Genomic DNA, 20,938 nt, shown 5'->3' on the forward strand with positions numbered 1-20,938 from the left:
GCCTCAGCGCTAAATGCAAATGAAGCAAATTACTATGCAAACCTGCAGCTCCTCTCGGAGCCTCAACTTGGGTGGCTTTCCTAACGCTGCTGAGGTTGGGGAAACTGCAGCACAGGTCTCTCCCTGGCCCGGGGCTTTCTCCTGTGGAGACAGCAGAGGCATTGGGGGGAAGAGCTAGCTTCTGTCCACCGCCGGGGCCTGCCCTTAGAGGTTCAGTTTGCCCTTCCATAAGCAGGAGTGCAAACGTGGCCTTCTGACAATTCGCCCTGGGGAGCGTGATTCAGAGGGATCCTGAAACCCGGCATCCTGCCTCGGGGTGGGGGCTGGGCATATGACCCCCCCCACACAACCTTCTGCTCCTAGTTCTCAAGCCCTTTGCTTATCTCCTGATAGGGACCAGGAACGCAGCTTGGCATGACGTTGCTAGGGGGTGTGATCGGCGGTTGCTAGGTTCTAGGAATGTTGCTATGCAACGCCGGGCAGGGCCCTGGTTGCTAGGCCGAGGAGGAGTCGCCCGCTGCCCAAAGGGTTTTAGCGAACTGCGCCCGCCCCCACCAGGACGGGAGTCGGCACCCCCAGGCTGGGCTCAGTCTCCGGGGTTCCTTCCGGTTCACACCCTCTGTCACTCCGAGATCCTCTGGGCTCCAGAGCGAGGAACCCTGGGTCTTTGTACACGTGTCTGTGCGCCTGCTGGTGCGGGGTGGGGGGGTGGGGGGGTGGGGTAGAATGTCTCTTTTGAATTTCCATAGCAACTGCTCCGGTGTCACCCTATTGCTCCCAAAGGTTTAAGCAGTTGCGTTGCAAATTTACATATATCTGCATGTCATTAACATAGAGGCGGAGCCGGAACTTGTTTGGGCAACTATCCCTGGACAGTTCTCCTGGCTTTGCTTTCATCCCGTCCGATGGCCACCTGGACTGCGCATGCGTGAGTTTTGCCTCTCGGTGTTCTCGGTTTGAGGTGGGTGGGAGACTTTTGACGGTGGCCGTAAGCTCTGGTCCACCCACCTTACAGAAACATCCTAACCGAAGACTCAGTTCCTTAAACAACCGTGACTTGTTGGACCTCAGTTCTGCCTTTTCTGGCTGTGTCGTCTTAGGTTTGTGCCCTTTTTTGTGACTCAGTTTCCTTCTCTGTAAATAGGTGTACTAATCTTGAACTCGCTAGGTTAGGTGAGGATTCGTGGACTGCAACTTTGGCGCACACTCGTTGATGTCCTGGTGCACAGTAGGCAGTGTGTGGTTGTTTTCTGCCTTCCTCCTTAGAGTCCAGTTTCACTTGGAACCCCCGACATAAGCAAATGTATTTCCTTTGCAGCTCCAGACATGGCAGGAGAAACTTCCAGATGTCAGGGCAGACCGGATTCCAGCCGTGAGATGAGAAATATTGGCCAGACCAGGTTGGTGCACGGTGGACCCTGTCCTCCACTCCGCTGCCACTCTCAAGGAGTCCACGGTGTCCGGATCCCTTGTATTCTTATGCCGGCACCGGAGTTTAAGGTGGCAGCAGCAGCAGCTGGCTGAGAGGCTGGACTAAGAGGCCTGTGATGAAGATGGGGTCCGAGGACTGGAGAGGTCCTGTCTTAGCTTTCACTGAGAGAGGACTGCTGAGCTCTGGGACAACTCCTTTGTCCTTCTTGGACCTCAATTTCCCTACTGAGGACACTTGGGAGTCTCTGCTGCAACCTGGGGTGGGGTGGGGGTGAAGGGCTGTCTTGCTGCTGCGGGCACTGCAGGGAGTGAGTTCCCCATTCTTGGGACTATGCAAGCAGATGTGTGGCTGGAGCAGAGCAGAACTTTGAGCTGCCTCCTCAGAAGATGGGGAGTCCTTCCCGAGTCTGTTCTCTGTTCTTCTTGTTCTGGTAGAGCCTCTCTCACTCCCCTTGCTTTCTCCCAGTGACCTTCTGACCTCAACAGCCTTGACTGCTAGAGCCACATGGAGGCAGAAGAGGCATTAAAAGGCAAAATCCAGTTCCATTCGGTGCTGGGGATAGCTCTTATTAGGCTTAATTAAAATAAATGGGATTGCTTCCTGTCCAGTGTAGAATATGTGGCTGGCGATGAAGAAGGGCATAGGAGCTTGGCTCTGATAGGTCATTTGGCTTCTGGGAGGAGATAGGGCTGTATGCAGACCATACCTTGTGGTTGTCACTCTGACCGCTGTATACCGGACTGCTCTCTGCTGGCAGTAGATCAGTCCCTTCTCTGTAGCCACCTGTGCTCCACAGGTGAGAGTTCCAGGGACAGGCTGAGAAGCTGGCAGTGCCCGGCTGGCCTGCCTGTGTCCTACTCTAGGGGCCAATTAAGTCTCTATCCCTAGCTGCGCTGATTAACAGCTAATAAGGCAGCAAACACCTGCAGCTATGGAGGCGAATTAAGAGCAACAGTCGGCATAATACACAACCCGATAAGTGAGCAATTAACAACCGGAGAAAGATTAATAGAAGCAATTATGTCCTACTCGGAGCTCTGTAAATACGACTGTCAACCACCGGGGAATTCAGTCCAGTCTCACCTGGCCCCACCCTGGCCATCGCCTCTGCTGGCAGTGGAGACACTTGAGCTAGTCTGTAGAGACTGGACCACACAGCCATTGACTCATGGGGCACGCCCAGATATGTACACATATGTATATACATCCAGGCATATAGAGAAATGGCCCATAGAACATAGTTGCACAGACATGCCCCAACCGTAAAACTCACATCCCCACAGATGGAGATGGGTAGACACAGACACATAGAAATCCTTCCAGAAATGCACACAGTCCTTCAGAAAAATGCCCTCTGACACTCCCATGTCACACAGAGCTAGAAATAAATAGTATATGGTGCATATAGTAGCCTAAATATAGACATATAAACACACAGCTTCATACACATGAGGTCATATTTGCATACATACCATGTTTGCCATCTCCCGATGGCCACCTTGCTTAGGGTCATCTTAGTGAGGGCTAAAGCATGGGAGATGTGGCTTGAAGGTAGGAAGGGACAGGAGGGGACAGAATGTGTGTAAATATATATGCAAGGATGATGCATGCTTATGCTTCTAAGCATTCACACATGCTGACATGTGCGAACATGTCATCAGTTTGTAGATATGTTCCAACATGTCAGCATGCATGCACCTGTATATTTACATTTATATTAACCTATATTGATGTGTCATGATGTAAACATGATTGTGTGTTCTTCATGTGCTTGGGTCTGGTAGATCTGTGACTCTCTCTCTCTCTGTGTGTGTGTGTATGTGTGTGTGTGCATGCGTGACTCATACTCAGTTTCTGCATAGTACTACTGTCCATGAGAGGGGATTTACATGTGACCTGTCTCTCTATGGGGCTGAATGAGGGAAGGGTGCCTTGAGGAATCTAGGAATTCTGGTGATCCATGGATCCTGTGCAGCTAGAGTCCACCTCCAGGAAGTGGAGCTTGAGGAGAGTTAGGGAGTCCTTAGGGGCTCTTTGGTTAATTTGGATTTCCTTATAGGGTCTTCCATCTGCTCTAAAGAAATGGACCTGAAGGTTCTTCTGATCTGAATGAAGTTCCCATGGAAACCCCTCAGACTGGGAAGCTGAGGCAGGAGAATGCTATCTTAGTGTTACTGTTGCTGTAATGAAACCATCATGGCCAAAAGCAATTTTCTTCGGATTACACTTCCACGTGAACTCAAACAAGGCAGGAGCTGAGGCAGAGGCCATGGAGGAGTGCTGCTCACTGGCTTGCTCCCCATGGCTTGTTCAGCCTGCTTTCTTAAAGAACTCTGGACCACCAGCCCAGGGATGGCCCCGCCCACAACAGGCTGGGCCCTCCCAGATCAATCACTAATTGAGAAAATGACCTACAGGCAGATCTTGTGGAGGCATATTCTCAATTAAAGATCCCTCCTTTTGGATAACTTTAGCTTGTGTCAAGTTGACCTAAGATTAGCCATCACAGGTGACAAGTTCAAGACCAGCCTAACCTACAGAGTGAGTTCTAGGCTGAAATTATACAAACAAAACTAATATTCAAGGCCAGGGCTGGGAAGATAGTTCAACTAGTCAGATACTTGCTGTGCAAGCAATGGGAGCCTGAGATCAACCTTCAGAACCCACAGTGCTAGAGAGGCAGGCAGAGTCAGGAGGATCCCTGGCCTCACTGGCCAGGCACCCTCACATAATCTGCAAGTCCCATGTTCCCTTGAGATACCCTGCCTTGTTTCAAAAACAGAGCAAAACCAAGCAGAACCCACAATGAACAGTTCCTGGAAAACACTGTCTAAACTTGCCCTTTGTCCTTACACATACACACACACACACACACACACACACACACACACACACACACATACACATACACACACACATGAATACTGCTCCCACTCCAAAACTATCCACACCCACCAAGTCTCCAGTCTGGGAAACACACCATCATACATAAAAATCCTGCTGTAAAAGGATACAGGCCAACATGTAAACATAGGAAATCATGAATGTAGACACAGGGAATGCTCCTTGCAGATACACCAGGACCTATCCACCATGCCTCGGCCCTCTCTCACACAATATTACACCCATAGGCCCACACACTGTCATTGTCTGAAGTGAGCCTAGGGCTAGCCCTAGAACTCAGAGGGTGTCCATGGACAGGTCCCCCCACTTCCCTCAACCTCCGACTGACCAGATGATGGAAGCTGCCACATCCCAAGAGAACTCTCCATCACTGCTAGCCTGCCTGCTGATAGGCAGGTGCACTGAGGCCCGGCTGTGCAGAAGGGGTGACGTGTAAATAAGATAACGATAACGAGGCCCACCAGCACCTCCTCCAGCCTCCACACCCAACACCAGGATAGACCGTGAGTTGGCTCCGAGCCTCCCCTACACTCAGACCTCTGCAGGATGCAAAAGCACCCTGGGCTTAGATGGATGCTAACTCCCACTGGGAAGAGGGAAGAACCACCTCCCAAAGCCAGGATTGGGAGACCACAGGCAGCCCGCTACTCCCCTGCTGACCACTGATCAATGAAAGTCAACAGAATGTCAGACAGAGAAGCAGATCTGGGGACCCCACAAATCTATCACAAAACATCTGCTTGATGGACTCTCCCACCCAGTCCCTCCGGCCTAGTCTTTGTGAGTCAGTCTCGTTTTCATTCATTCGTTCACTCATTCATTTGTCCATCCATCCATCCATCCATCCATCCATCCATCCATCCATCCATCCGTTTGTCTTCTAACTTATTCTGCCAATAAAAACATGAAGGAAACCATGACATTTAGTGACCCTGCTTCTTCTGGATGCTGGTCGGGACATACAGAGTGGGTGAGGGGCAGACATGACCTGGACCGGCAGGGATGAGCGGAAGGGATATCTCAGACTCTCCTTCTTCCTCAGTTTCTTGAGATGCAAGAGGAGGGGCCACTTCTGCAGCTGGAGGGAAAAGCACCAAATCCCAGGGCGGTGGATAATAATAGCTGCCGAGATGCGCTCTCCCGTACGTACGCGGTTCTAAGTGCTTTCCATGAATTAACTGAGTACATCGGTGCAGCAACCCACAGAGGCAGCTACTATTATTAACCCCGTTTGTGGTCACGGGGAGGTTAAGTAACTTGGCCAAGGTCAAACAGCTTGTCAGAGCCATCCCAAGTGTTTAAAGCATTCCAAAGGAGGCAGCTCGCCTTCCAGCTCCTCCCCTATCCTGCAGCTCCTGGGGCCTTCTGTGTATGCCCTCAGACACCTCTGCATTTCAGTTCATTGCTAGTCCCATTCCTCCCAAGTAGCTCCTCTTTGAGGTGAGGAGATGACCCCACAGGCTCTATTGGCTGGCTTCTGGTAGTTTGGAGGGCAGAAATCTGGGGTCCCAGGTTGAGGTTCAGGGTATTCAAAAGGGCTGGAGTCCCAGGTAACACAACCCTTTGATCCTGTGGACCCATGAAACCGTTAACTCTAGCAGAAAAAGGCTGAGAAGTGGAGGCATCTAAAGTAGAGGACCCAGGGATATCTGTTGCTTGGGGTCTTAGAGTCCTGGAGGTGGTTCGTAAGTGACTGGTCCAGCCAGGCAGTGGTGGTACATGCCTTTAATCCCAGCACTTGGGAGGCAGAGGCAGGCAGATTTCTGAGTTCGAGGCCAGCTTGGTCTATAGAGTGAGTTTCAGGACAGCCAGGGCTACACAGAGAAACCCTGTCTTGAAAAAAACCAAACCAACCAACCAACCAAACAAAAATGTGCCTGGATCAGAGTGTAACCAGAGAGTCAACCATGCCGCAGGGGTTGGTGAAGAGGGGCAGGAAGCGCGCCTGAGTACTCCCTCTCAGCCCAGACCTTGCCAACTTCAAGCTACTTGTACCCAGGAAAACACTTTGGGCCCAGTTCCATGCTGAAAGCCACGGTGGGTCTCTAAAGGATGACTTAGTTCCTAATCTTGTCACCTCTCTCACTTCTTTCCTACTGCTCCTGCCCCAGGGGTTAGGGAGGAAGTACGGTTCCCAGGGGGAAACCCCTCAGTGTCCACCGGCGTCCCGCTGCCTCCGCTTCTAAGGGCCCCAGGATTCCTGCTCCGTCTCCAGAGGCTTTTTCACACAATTACCCAGGCCAGGAATTTCGATCCCTGGTGCCAGCGCTGCCCTTGTTATGCAAATGTAGGCAAATGAGATGCAAACAGAGCAGTCCCAGATTAACAGAGAAATCCCCAGCAGCTGGAGGAGTCACCACAAAGTCAGCTTGCTCTAGCGTCCCTATTACCCCCTTGTCAGGCTTCACCCACCTGGATCCGCCAGGGCCACCACCCTATCCTTCTCCCCTCTAAACCAGTGGTCCTCAACCTTCCTAGTGCTGCGACCCTTTAATTTAACTCCTCATGTTGTGACCCCAACCATAAAATCATTTCATTGCAACGTCATAACTGTCATTTTGCTACTGTTATGAATCGCAATATAAACACCTGTGCATTCTGATGGTTTTAGGTGACCCCTTGTAAAAGGGTCAGTCGATCTCCAAAAGGGGTCCCAACCCACAAGCTGAGAACTGTTGCACTAAAAGCTGTCTTTTCAGACATAGGAAGGGCCTCCACCCTTCCAGCCTCTCTCCCTACATTTACCAGATCATAGTAGAAATGGAAGTTAGTAACAGTGTCTCCCAATTTTGTTCATGTAGAAGAGGGGATCTCTCTCTCTCTCTCTCTCTCTCTCTCTCTCTCTCTCTCTCTCTCTCTCTCTCTCTCTCTCTCTCTCTCTCTCACACACACACACACACACACACACAGGATAGAAGAGTCCCTGCTAAGTTCACACAAATACACTCATTCAGACCCAATTACACACAGCCTTGCCCACTGTACTGTATAAATCAGTCCAAGCCTTTGCCTTTTCCCTCCCCTGACACGCTATAAATTAAGCCACTGTCATTCACAGGCTACAGTGCAGTGGGTCATCTGCCTGTGTTCTCTCTCTGGGACTACAGGATGAAAGATACTCCTGATAGAAGGCCACTAGGCATGATGAAGACCGGTAAGCAAAGGACCCTTCCCCTGGGCATGACCCTGGAGAAGGAGCCCAGTGTGGGTAGTGCCTACCAGAGCCCCTTGGAGGTTCTGGCTAGTGTCTGTGCCTGTGGGAACCTGGCCCCTGGCAGGCCCAACCAGTCCAGGCCCAACTTCTAAAAATAAGAGCCGAGGAGCAAAGCCTCTGGTTGGTTCTGTGGGAGCCTGTTGCCGTGGCAACCCTTCTCAGAGGCCTCCCTCCTGGCTGGGCTGCCCCGTTTGGCTTCAGGTCTCCGTGCCAGTCCCCCTGTGCTGGCCCCTCTGCCAACCAACTCTCTGTCCTGTCTTCCTTGGTGGGGGGAGCAGGTGTGGGGTGGGGGGCGTGGGGGTGGCGCAAGCGGGAGGACCTTGGGAACCCCGACAGAGCACAATGGCCTGTGTGTGAGGCCCAGGCTGGATCTGCTTGTGTGGAGTCTGTGTGACAGTGGGGTGTGTGACTGTGTGTGGCCTCTGTTTGAGCTGTTCCCCGGGTGTGCATCAAAGCCTGTGACTCGACTGTCAGAGTCCCCGTGGATGACTGTGCTTTGTCTCTGAATCTGCACCCATGTGTGACTGGATGTGTCTGTGTGTTGAGGGAAAAAGGTGGCTATGGCTTCCTGGGAATGTCCCTACCCAGTCCCTGGACTTATAGGCGGGCAGTATAGAGGAGAAGGTAGCTCAGAGGAGCCAGGATTAGGCCAGGGGTCAGCAGGGCATGGCAGGGTTAATGTCTCCTAGGACCTGCTATCAAATAGTACCTAAACTCCAAGTCTTCTCCACGTGGGAGCAGGAGCACTGGAGGGGGAATATCCAAGGGTAAAAACTAAGCCCAGGAGTTCACGAATGCACATGTGCATTTGTGTGTGTGTGTGTGTGTGTGTCTGTCTGTCTGTCTGCGAAATGTGTGCTACCGTCGCTGCCAGTGGTATAGCTCCTCTCCCCCAGCCCACCTCTCCTCTCCAATCAATCAACAAGTCTCCCCTCCCCCAACCCACCTCTCTTTCTCAATCAATCATCAAGTCTTGTCAAATCTGCGGCAATCACCCTTCCAGCAGTCCCTTCTCATTTTCCTCTCAGTCGCCATGGCCAGACCAAGCCCACCCGTTCTTTCTTACCCGCTCTGCTCTTCCTCAGGCTCCGTGACAGCACTTCGGGATAGCCTGCTGCTTTAGCGGCTTCTTGTGTTGCCACGCCCATACATTCCCTGTCCTTTCTGCATCCACATTTGACTTTATCTTCAAAGCCAAATGCAACTCTTCAGCCTGGTCTTTGGACTTCTCCACTCTAGATTCGTCTCCCAAGTCCTTGCAGCTTGAGCTGCTACTGAGAGCTTCCAGGAGTGGTCAGGATGTGTCTGGTCTGTGCCTGTGCACATGACTTTCTTGCCTAGAGCAAGGAATCTTCCTGTGCTAGTCTCACTTTGGCACTCGGGGTAGACATTACTTTTGTTCCCAAGGTGGGCTCATGATTTTCTGACACCCTGGCAGCCCTTTCTCCATACACAATGTCTCTGTCTCTCTTTATGGGATTGAACCTGGGGCCTTGCACAGGCTACTGCTGAGCCTTTTCTTACTTTTATTTTGAGACATGGTTTTACTGAATTGCCCAACCTTGTCTTGAAATCACTCTGACCTGCACTTTGAATCCTCCTACTTCAGCCTCCTGAGTAGCTGAGATTCCAGGCCTGGTGGCACTTTGCAGGTGTGTGTGTGTGTGTGTGTGTGTGTGTGTAGGCCAGAGGTGACATCAGGTGACATCAGGTATATATTTTCAAATTTATTTATTTTTCATGTGCACTGGTGTTTTGCCTGCATGTCTGAGTGAGGGATCTGTATCAGATCTTGGAGAAACAGACAATTGTGAGCTACCATGGGTGCTGGGATTTGAACCTGGGTCCTCTGGAAGAGCAGTCGGTGCTTTTTTAACTGTTGTGTCGTCTCTCCAGCTCAGCCCTTTATCTTATTTTTTTCTTCTAATTTTATTTTTCTACTTTTTTTTTTTTCTTCGAGACAGGGTTTCTCTGTGTAGCCCTGGCTGTCCTGGAACTTACTTTGTAGACCAGGCTGGCCTTGAACTCAGAAATCTGCCTGCCTCTGCCTCCCGGGTGCTGGGTGGCATGTGCCACCACGCTCGGCTTGCTGGCTTGCTGGCTTGCTTCCTTTCTTTTGAGAATACAGGCATATACTGCTGCATCAAGCTTCTCACAGTGCATGCTTGGGTATCGAACTCAGATCTTTGTGCTTGCGCACCAAGCACTTTACTGATCGCCATCTCCCCAGCCTGTATGTATTTCTAGCAACGTTTCCCCGGAACATCTGTAGATTTGAAGGAAAGATAAAAGTGTAAGTTGGAACAAAGAAATCACCAGTAATCCTCTCAGATCAACGGTGTTTATTTCTCGCAGACGCTCTACACATTGATTACCTATTTCCTCTGTGCATCCAGTACCCTCTCCTTCCTAAAGTTTTTTTTTTCTTGCTTCATTTCTCTGATACAGTGACCAGTCCCCGCCTCAGGTGATTAAAAATTCCTCAAGAACATGACTTTTAATGTTTGCACAATATTCTTCTATATGGATGGATCATAATTTATTTAACCAACCCTCCACCTCTAGACGGTTTTGTCAGCTATAATTTTTCACAGTTATAAATAATAGCACTGAATATCATCGTACGTGGTTCTCTTTTATTTATTTATTTTAAACACCTCTGGTTACTTCTTAGATTAAGCCCCTAAAAGTAGACCAATAAGGTGAAAAATTCTCCACACCAGCTGCCCAGTGGCCTTCCAGGAAAGTGTTTTTAACTCCCTTCATCGGTGGAGCCTAGCTTCCGGGGACTTGAGCTGTCATCCACTCTGCAGCTGTCTTTAAACAACAAAACAAAGCAAAACAAAAACCTGGATTAATTTCAGGCGGGCGGAAACAGGTATTGTGTGGTAGTTCTAATTTGCATTTCTTTGGCTCCCAGTGAGATGAGCCTTTGTACACCACCCTAGCAGGCAAGCACCACAAGAACTGTAATTATATCTGTACTCCCGGACTCTGCCACACCCTCCTCAACCCAAGGTCTGGAGCAGGAGGGGGACCGTGTTCCTGGATTACCTGATTGAGACTGCAGTCAGCCTGGGCTTCCGGCTTAGCTCAGCTCTGAGATTTGGACAGAACTTATACTTGGGGCCTCGTGTTGAGTGGGCTCGAATGTGGCCCAGTGTAGTGTGGGAATAGGTGTGTGAACAGCCGCTCATGTTCCAGGGTGAGGAGACCACTTGTGCTAGTATTCATAGACACAAGGCTACCCCAGTGAAGAACCAAGGTGTAAGAATAGCTAGCTCCTCTCTTCCAGAGGCCGGAAGGTTCTCTGATGCCTTTTAGTTCAGAGATGGGCAGGAGCTTAGGGGAAGGGTTCGAACAAGACTTGGGACGGCTGTGGCAGCAGACAGGCCTGGGTTCAAGTTCTGCTGAGACGGGGAGGTCTTCGTCTTTTTGTAAATGCAGGCACAGCTCTGTTAGAATCAGCAAGCTTTGTGGGTTATGTTTTTTTTTTTTTTTTTTTTTTTTTTTGGTTTATGCCTTTGGCTGGAAGGATTTAATTACTCTCTTCGGTGACAGTGGAACAGAGAAGGAGCACACCTCTCCCAGGGTGGCACAGCGTCTCTTCGGGAGTTGGCCCTCTGCCACAGGGAACATCTTGGAGGCAAACCTCGGCCGGGGTGCCCTCACCCATTCTGGTTCAGGACATGTTCCAAGACAGACACGCACAATTTCTCTGCACATTACCAGCCTAATGATACTGTCGTTTGGAGTCTGGGAATGAGGAGAAATCGGCTTTTTCTCGGTAATTAACGTGAGTGATGGGCCCTGAGATGGCGCAGTAGTACCCCCCCTCCAAGTGAGAGAAAAAAGATCTCAGGAAAGTCAGCTGGGTCATCCCCCTGCCTCAAGGAAGTTCTGTGTTCTAGCCCTGACCTCTTCCTGGGTCCCCATCCCCCATTCTCCTTGGCTATTGGTCATTCCTCCAAGAATCACTAAACACTAAGCACTAAGATAGTCAAGAGTTTTTTCTTTAAGGCTGCTACCCACAGTCCTTCACACTGCAGTCCACATTCTGCCATGCCATTGCCTTCAGGGGGAATCATGTGTGTGTTTCTGTCTGTCTGTCTGTCTGTCTGTCTGTCTGTCTGTGTGCCGAACCCACCCAATCTTCATATGTGTGTGCTGTGGATCTGAACTTGGGTGCTCACAGTCCCTGCTCTGCCACAGCAAGTACTTTATCTGCTGAGCCATCTCCCCAGGCCCTCCCTGTAGGGAATTTTTTTTTCCCTTCTGTATTTATTGAAGGCTGAAGTGAAAATGCCTGGGTGGGAGCGAGTGGAAGTGGCTCCTGCAGGCTTTGTGAGAATGTTCGGGAATAAGCTGTGAGGGGCTGGGGGACAGGGGTGGGGACAGGGGTGAACTCTTACCTGGCTCTGCTTCCTAAGAGAAACTTGACTTGTGACATTCTCTCTGGATCTCTGCCTCAGTGTCCCCATTATCCTCGGGGGACACTCTGAGACCCACTCATTGTCCTCTCCAGTCCTCGATGCTGGGTCATTCAGGGGTGATACTGTCAGCTCCACACTTTGTCCCTGAACAGCTCAACTCCTGGGACTTGGAGAGCCCAATGCACACAGCTTGGCTACAAGTGACCAGGGTGCAGAAGAAGGCTTCTACAGTGAGCCCAGAGGAGAGGAGGATGGAGCTGGGGAGGATGTGGAGGAGCTGGAGGAGGGGCCAGGGAGCCGCACTTGCTGACAAGCCAGGGCTATTGGCAAGCAGCCTGGGCCCAGGGAGCAGTCGGGACGCAAAGAGGGGTTTGAGCCTGGCCCAGTTTGTACAAGGCATTCCTGGAGCACAAGGGAGGAAGGATAAAGAGGATGCTGGAAGTCCCCAGGGACCAGGCGGAGGTCAGGCGTGTAGAGAGCAAACGCTTGAACCTGTTCTGACAGCACGAGGGAGTCATGGAGGCTTTAAACCAAAGACCAGGGTTGGATCTGGGACCAAAGTGATGGCTCAGAAGAGACATGGGTAAGAATTGGCGTGGGAGGGAGGGGCAGGGAAATGGCTTAGCAAAAGTGCTTGCCACAACCTGAGTTTGGATTCCCGGAACCTATAATAAAAAGCCTGATGCCATAGTCCACATTTGTGAGCCCAGCTCTCTAATAGGTAAACGAGAGGTGGAGACGGGGATTTTCTGGAAGCTCACTGGTCAGCGAGCCTGGAGTACATGCACAGCAACAGGAACAAGAGAGACCCCGCCCCACCCCCACCTTGATGAGGTGGAAAGCTGTCCTCTGCCCTCCACATGCCACATGCATATCATGATGTGTGTGTGGGTGCACATGTACATGCATGCACATGCACTCACACATGTGCACATGCATATGCATGCATGCACACACGCGCATGCAACGCACCCACTCAGCCTCACTCAGGTGTGTAGTTGGAAGCACATTTAGGTCTGGGGGCTGAAGGAATGAGAAACTTAGGGATGGGAAGAAGGGAGACTGGCCCATGCTCCATGAATCTGACGATGGGCTACGTGATTGCTGGTGATCCGAGATGAGTCTCAGCCTCCTCTTCCTTCCCTCTTTGAACCCTCAGTGGCTCCCATAGGTCTCCAAGAAAATGTCCTGCAACAGTGGTCCCCATCTGTTTCTCTGTACCTCTGAAGTCTTGCCCCCACCCCATCCTGTGCTCTGATCAACAGTGTTCCGCAGTTGGCTCATTTCCACACCTAGGCTTTTGCTCATATTAATTATTGTCTTCTCCCTCACCTCGCCGAGGCCGTCTTCCCTCCTGCCTCCCCACCTCCTCCGTGAAGCCCGCCATAACTGTTTAGTTCTTTTCTTTCTTAGTGAAGGCCTGGGTGGACCATGTAACCACCATGAACAGTTGCTTAAGGATCCCAGTGGAAGAGCCGAGTCACTGGTCCGGGGTAGGGTGGGAAGCTCCATCCTCCCGGGGTCCTCTAGGGCGAGGGTGGGGTAAACAGTCTCATCTGCAGCTATCTTTCTCCCCAGCCAATGGAACTGTTGTTATTGCTCCAAATTAGGCACCAATTTGCCCGTGTAATTGTTTGCTAATTGGCATGAAATCCTAATGTAATTAGTTGGGCCCCTTATCGGGGAGCCTGGGGAGCCAGAGGCAGTGGGGGGCCGCTACAGCATGGAGGGTCTGAGAGGCTGGGGACATGTTTGAGAAAGGAGCTACCATTGAGGCTGGAACAAAGAGTGACGGAAATCTCAGAGTCTTATCAGTGAAAGGGCTTTGGCTAGGCTAGCACTTGCTGCCCATCTCACAGATGGGGAAACTGAGGATAAAGGAACCTCCTGGGAGCTAGTGGAAGATCGGTGTGACATCTGGTTTATTGGTCTATAGCAACCATTGCTGGGGGAGTCAGGGTGGTAAGAATGGATTTCTGGCATCTGTTTCTAAAGGCAGAGGAAGTGGGCCAGGAGAGGGGACACCACCTACATTAATGTGCCAGATACAGAGCTCGGGCAAGATGTTAAGCAGCTAGAGCTGAAGGAACAGTCGGGCCATGAAGCTCAGAGAGTTTCTCACTGGGGTGTTTGGGGGGAGAAGGGTATTTAGAAGATGGGGCTGGAAGCCTGCCTTTCCTCCCTCCCCTGTCAACCAGTGGGTTCTCTGCTTAAACCTTAGACTCCCTGCCTCTCCCCATCTCTCTGGAAAGGGTCTTAGAGAAAGTACTAAAGCTTTCTCCTCTTTGCTTGGCAATGCTGCTTTCCAGTTTTTCCGGAACTATGTGGCAGCTAGCTCACTTCCCATTGGTAGTTTAAGTTGTCCATCCCAGGAGCATTGAGGCCAGGAAAACTGGCAAATGCTACAGAGTAGTGCTCCCTAGCTCTGTCTGTGCCGGTCCCTGGACAGGTACCGCATCCTACAGGACCCATCTGAACACGAGGACCTCTTCCCAGAGATCCCGATCACAGCCGGCTGGGCTGAAAGGTCAGACTTAGGCATCACCCCAAGTCCCAACAGCAGGGGAAGCAGGTTCAGAGGTCACCTGGGAAATCTGGTCAGACCTCTTAGCTCTCAATTGGGCTGCCATACGCCAAGATTTGCTAACAGCTGAGCAGAGACCGTGGGGAGAGGATCCGGCTTCAGCCAGTGGGCAGATGGGCTCTGACGGCCAGGGTGGGAGCAGCAGGCCCCTAGAAGGCCATCTAGAAAGGGGCCTGATTCTCTCTCTCTCTCTCTCTCTCTCTCTCTCTCTCTCTCTCTCTCTCTCTCTCTCTCTCCCCACCCCCCACCCCCACCCCCCACTGGTGGCAGCTGACAGACAGAGGCAGGGCTGGTCCTAGCATTTTGGTTACAGTGTCCCTACCGAAGCAACCAGTCTCCTCACAGCTGACTCTCCTGCTTCCAGTCAATCGTGTGCCCAAAGTTCTCTGCATCGGTGCCCAGGAGTCCTTCCTCTTTAACTGCTGTCTCTCCTATCTCGGCCATTTCCTGGTCACTGTCTCTTCCATGTCCCGAAGGCACCTCGATGCAGCAAGTCCAAAATAGAAAGATTGACTTCCCACAGCCTCTCCCCATTTGAGTAAATGGCACACTCTTCCCCAGGGCCTTTGCACCTGCAATCTCCCCTATTTGGACAGCTCTTCCTCCCTCTCCTCCCTCAGGTGTCTGCTTAGATGTCACCTTCTCAGTGACAGCTTCCTTAGAAACCTTTCCCAACAGCCCCCTGTGCTCCATCACCCCTGCCCCTCAACCTGCCGTATTCTTTGTCTTTGTCCATGTCACCCATGCTCTCTCCATGAGCCAGCTCTTTCCTGAGCCGACTTTCAGCCCCCTTCAATGTTTTGTTTTGAGACAGCCTCACTATGTTGCTCGATATGGCTTAGACTCTATGTAGACCAGGCAGGCACAGAACTCAAAGAGCTCCGCCTGCCTCTGCCTCCCAAATGCTGGGATTAAACACGGGTACCACCACACTCAGCTCCTACTTGTTTCTTAACACATTTTTGTTTTACATTTTTTCAATGTGTCTATGCATGTGACATATGTGTATGCATGTTCATGTGTGTGTGGGAAGACATGCATGTGCTCCTGGATACATGTGCATTTGTATGCATGGAGAAGCCTGAGCTGATGTTGGGTGTCTTCTTTAACCACTCTCGCCCTCAGTCACCGAAGCAAGGTTTCTCACCCAAACCCAAGCTGACTGAAGGCTAGTCTGCTTAGCTAGCTTCCCCTGGAGAGCTTGTGTCTCTGTTTTCCCTGAGCCATAATCCCAGGCAGGCTCCCTTGCCCACTGGACATTTGCCTGAGTGATGGAGATCTGAATTCTCGCCCTCACATTTGCCAGTGTTTCACTTATTGAGCCACCGCTTAAACAGATTTGACTGCGATTCTGTCCTGTACGAAACCATTCATAGCTCTCCTTTGCTTTCAGAATAAAACCGACCTTGGGTTTTGCTCACAAGGCTCTCCCTGATGTATTTCTAGACTCTTCTGAGTATGTACACACACACACACACACACACACACACACACACACAGAGCCTTTTGATCAGTGCTCTCTCACTTCTGCGGCCCTGCATTTTCAAGTCTTTCCTTCATTTAGGCCAGCTGGTTCTCAGCCTTCCTGACGCTGCAACCCTTTAGTACAGTTCTTCATGTTATGGTGACCTCCAACCATAGAATTATTTTTGTTGCTACTTTGTAACTGTAATTTTGCTACTGTTATGAATTATAATGTAAATAATTTGTTGAAGATAGATGCTTGCCAAAGGAGTCACAACACACATTCTACTCATGTCCCTTCTTTGGGTCCATCCAGGTCTCTTGGGGGCTCCTACATAGAAGCAGGAGGCAGCCCCTGTCCTTAGCTTGAGACTAGCTGTGGATTCGCACCCTATAGAAACGGCTAGATTTGGAGGCTGCCCTTGCTTCTGTCTCTTGTTTGGGGTCCTCAAGGCTCAGCATAGAGCATGATTGAATAGAGGAGCCATCAAGGCTGCCCTATTCCCTGGGACTTTGAGCCTTGGTCCTCTTCTTCCTCAGAGACTCAGACTTGGGATGGGGAGGGTCAAATGATTGGAGTGTATACATAGATTGGCCTGAGTCTTCTGGTGTGTGTGTGTGTGTGTGTGTGTGTGCACATGGGCGCACACGCGCGCACTTTTGAGTATCTTAGACGTCTGAGAAGATACCCAAGCTGTCAGAGGTGCTTGGGGACTATGTACTCTGGGTACATGTATGCAGGTGTTCAGGGACACTGCTGCTTCTGGTCCGAGTGGCCCTTCCTGCGTTCTCTATGCAGAGTCTCCAGCACAGCCAGAGTCAGCAAAGATCTCGAAGCAGCGAAGGCCCATTGCCTAAGACAGATGAGCTGCCCCCATGCCCTCAACCAGCAAGGTGGAGAAACTAGCTCAGGTGCCCCTCCCACTAACGGCCCATCCTCTCCAGGCTGTTGTCTCCCAAAAGCCTATTGAGTACACACGGGTCGTTGCCCAGCCCCTGGAGGAGGGGTGGGCCCAGGGTTGGTTTCCATTCAGTAGCTAGAGAGGGCAGTGGAGAGTGTGGCACTGGCTGCTTCTCTATCTTGTTCTTGTACTTCCACGGCCTTTGACCCCAGCACACACTCACACACTCACTGGCACAAACACTTGAAGATATCGCATGACACAGAGACCAAACACACTGGAATAGGGACACATTCATACACATTCTACAGATATGTACCAGCACAAACTCAGGACCTGAAATAGAAACACCCAAAGACTGACACACTCATATAGACGATGCCCAGGAGTACCAGTGACACCAGACAAGCTTTCAGGAGCATTAATTTGGCAACAATCACGAGCTCTAAATCTTACTGCATTGACGCATTGCCCCATGCAAACACTGACATAGGGTCACAGAGGAACAGCCACAAAGCACGGTTTCATCCAAACACATAACACATCTGCAGGTACACATTTGTGAGAACACCAGTGGAGAAGCCACGCCCACCCAGCTGTGCTTGAAGCCCAAGCTGCCTTTGAAAGTCAAATCCCCACACCCAGTCTCCACCCTGTGGCCTTGCTGGCAGCCCCAGCATCCTGCTGCCAACCCAACCAGCAGCTCAGAGCTCACTAGGTCTGCTGGCCTTGAGTGTGTGGAAATGAAAATTTATTCTAGGGTGGATCGAGTCCTGCATGGGGTGCTGTCAGCCTCAGGGGTGGGTCCCTTTCTAAACAGGAAGAGGTGATGGTGTCAATCTTCTCCAAGGTATGACCTTGACCCAATCTGGTGGCCAGTTGCCTCAGAGTTACCACAGACAAGGGACCTCTGGGTGAGGCAGGCTCAGAGCTAGCAATGCAGGCTAGTAATGCCAGGCATGGTGGTTTCAGCCCTGGGGGAGGAAGGGTGCTGCCCAGAGAATTGTTCCACAGGTCCCTGAAGGTGAGAATCACAGGTCTACCCTTTGTATCTACTGACACACATACACTTACATCCCCAAACTAGGCACCTTCAGGCACATACCCAATAGCAACATATAGGGACCTCACTGGAAGCTGGAGACTTGCTGGCACCTTAAAGCACAAACAACTAGGTGGGGACAGACATATAGAGAATACATTGTATACATCAGATCCTGGCCACACCCTGGCTCACCAAAGACCGAACACACAAAGACCTGATAACACTGTTTTCATACAAGAAAGCATGTGTGCATGTGCACCCCACACACACACACACACGAGAGAGAGAGAGAGAGAGAGAGAGAGAGAGAGAGAGAGAGAGAGAGAGAGAGAGAGAGAGAGAGAGAGAGAGAAGGCAGGAAGAGGCTGTGAGCATCAGAGGAGATGGAGATGATGCCTGTGAAGGGGCTCGCAGATTCTGGTCCAGAAAGGAACAGAGACCCCTTCCAGAAGGATAAAGACTCTAGGCAGGCCTGGAGGGCTGGTGCATCTATTCATCTTGGCTGCCCTGGGTCTTTCCCTCTGGGCTTTGTACCACCTGGATCCTGCCAAATGGCCTTGTGCCAAGAAGGACATAATGGGCAGAAGCGGGAGTGTGGGGACACCTAGGGCACCAGCTTATGCTGCCGAGCCCCTCTGGGGCCAGCCACTATAGCAGGTGCTTTTCATGTATTGTTAAAAAGAGCCCTCAGGCCTTCCCTAAAATCTCTATGGCCACCCCATTTCACAGATGAGCGACTGACAGAGTCAGACAAGACCCATGTCTCTGCCTTATCCAGGGTTCCTGCAAGACCTTGCTTCAGCCCTGCCCTGTCCTCATCCTCCCTGTCACCTCCCCGAGGGGACAGACCAAGCGCCAGCTGTGGAAAACGATTTATTTCGGGATTAGAGTTGATCTTCCCAAGAAGGCCTGCTCCCTCAGGGTGACAGACTTGGAGAGCTTGACTCCTGGCCCTGGATCCTGCCAGAAGAAGCTGGCCACTGGAGTTTAGGACAGCTGACCAGAGCTGGTAAGGATTGCAGAGAACATGCCCCACCCACACACCCCAGGAGTGCAGCCATCCCTTGGAGTATAGCTGTCATGGCTGGGTGAAGGAGTGAGCCTTCTACCTCACCACCATGGATGGTATAGTCTGCTCCAGGCTGGGGGTGAGGCCTCTGGAAGAAGTCAGCAGGGAAAAGAGGTTCCTGGAGGTTATGGTCCGAGGGGGTGGGGCTCAGAGTGCCTGGCTAATCTGCATATCAGAGTGGGAGTGGGGCTTCGGGTACATGAGTGGGTGGTTGTGTGCGTCAGTGTGTGGGGGGAGAGTCTGTGTGTGTATGGTGTGCCTGGGTGCAGTCTTTGTGTGTGTCTGCCTAGGCTTTGTACGTCAGGAGCTTGGATGTTGCTCTGAGATCTCTGCCCTCTCTCTCTCTCTCTCTCTCTCTCTCTCTCTCTCTCTCTCTCTCTCTGTGTGTGTGTGTGTGTGTGTTCTGCACGGTGGATAGTATTTCCATGCATAACTCTTCTTCTGTTTGTGATTATATGTGGTATAGAGCATATGTGTACAACGCCAGTGTCTGGGTGAATGTAATCTATGTGGACAGGGCGGGGTCGAGTGTAACTGGTGTTATGTGCAGATGACAAGGACAAGGTATTTCCTTGGATTTGGCACGTGCCTGAAACAGTTGCCAGGATCAATCCCTAAGGCCTGAAGCAAGCAATCGTGGGATTACACTAGGGGGAAAGTCATTGAGGCAACATTTGGGTTGTCTCCTTTGAGGAACTGTGTCTGATCCCTGACCCCAGCCTAGAGCTATGGGTGAGGGCATAGATAAGTAGATGGGTGCCCTCTAGACCAGAAAAATGAGGTTGGGGGATTGCATCCTGAGTTGTATATGTAGTAGCATATGAAACTGTGAATCCCTGAGTTTGGCAGTGTGTGAAAGAGAGCCACCTGCCTGTGTAGTCCTAGGCATGCCTGTTAACACAGATGAGGGTCACCTGCCTGTGTAGTCACAGGCATGTAAGTTAACACAGATCTGGTGGGGAAAGGATTGAGAGGGGTGTTCTGCAGGGAAGAGGATCCACATTGAGATGCCATAACACACACACACACACACACACACACACACACACGGTCCAGAATACAACCACACTGGCAGCTCCCACATGACATGGGTTTCATTGGGCCCTTCTCTCTATGGTCTCAGCCAATAGAGGTCCACTCTAAGACTAGGTCTTTCCATTGTGAAGGGCACTGGGACGGGGTCAATTTCAGGACCTGAATTCTGAGTCATCTCTATGTCCCCAGAATCTAAAGCCCTGGGTCTTGAGGAAATCTGAAAGGAGCCTTCAGTCCCACAGATGAGCCAACCTGGGCACAGCAACATCCTAGGCACCTTGTGCTGTCGTCTCTATGGCTCTGGGAAGGCCAAGTAATTATTTCTATTTTACAGAAGGAAAAGAATGAGCCTTAGAGAGGCTCTAAAATCTAAACTCTGTCTAAAAACCACACAGTTCATGATGGATGGAGGCTTCTTATGACCCCAGACTCTTCCATTTTATCCTATGAGAGAGGGAGATGTTGTATGTCTGGTGAGCATGGGTCAAGGGTCATAGCTCAAAAGCTCTGGTGGAGCCAGTTGTCTTGGCTCTCTTTTCATGCAGCCACTCAGTAAGTGCTGACTGAGGACCCACCTGTGCCTGTTGTCGTGCCGGGTGCCAGGGGACCAGCTGTGAATAGACAGACAAGGTCCTGTCTTCATGGAATTCACAGCTCCCAGGCGGTATGCAGGGAGACAGGGGATATGTGTACATAAGAAAAAGAAAGCATGTCTTCAAAGTGATGAGTGCTACCAAGGAAGATCAAGAGGAGTGGCATGAAGCAGTGGGGGAGGGGTGACCTCAGAGGTGTAGCCGGGGAGGGTCATGTGGAAGCTGGCTAGAAGCGGTGAACCATGAGAACTTTAGGACATAGG

General features: G+C 51.1%; 1 long non-coding RNA gene across 2 annotated transcripts; it reads left to right on the forward strand.

Annotated features, from left to right (window-relative positions):
* The first annotated feature begins 493 nt into the window (after positions 1 to 493).
* Positions 494 to 5,258, forward strand: 1700003M07Rik (RIKEN cDNA 1700003M07 gene). Of its 2 annotated transcripts, NR_040647.1 has the most exons (4): positions 494 to 681; positions 784 to 928; positions 1,319 to 1,400; positions 3,492 to 5,258. It is a non-coding gene; the product is annotated as an RIKEN cDNA 1700003M07 gene (long non-coding RNA). The 2 variants fall into 2 exon arrangements; NR_040648.1 differs by lacking the exons at positions 494 to 681; positions 784 to 928 and adding an exon at positions 968 to 1,100.
* Positions 5,259 to 20,938: the final 15,680 nt, after the last annotated feature.

The sequence above is a fragment of the Mus musculus genome, chromosome 4, assembly GCF_000001635.26.
Source record: "Mus musculus strain C57BL/6J chromosome 4, GRCm38.p6 C57BL/6J".
In the NCBI taxonomy this organism is placed as follows: Eukaryota; Metazoa; Chordata; class Mammalia; order Rodentia; family Muridae; genus Mus; species Mus musculus.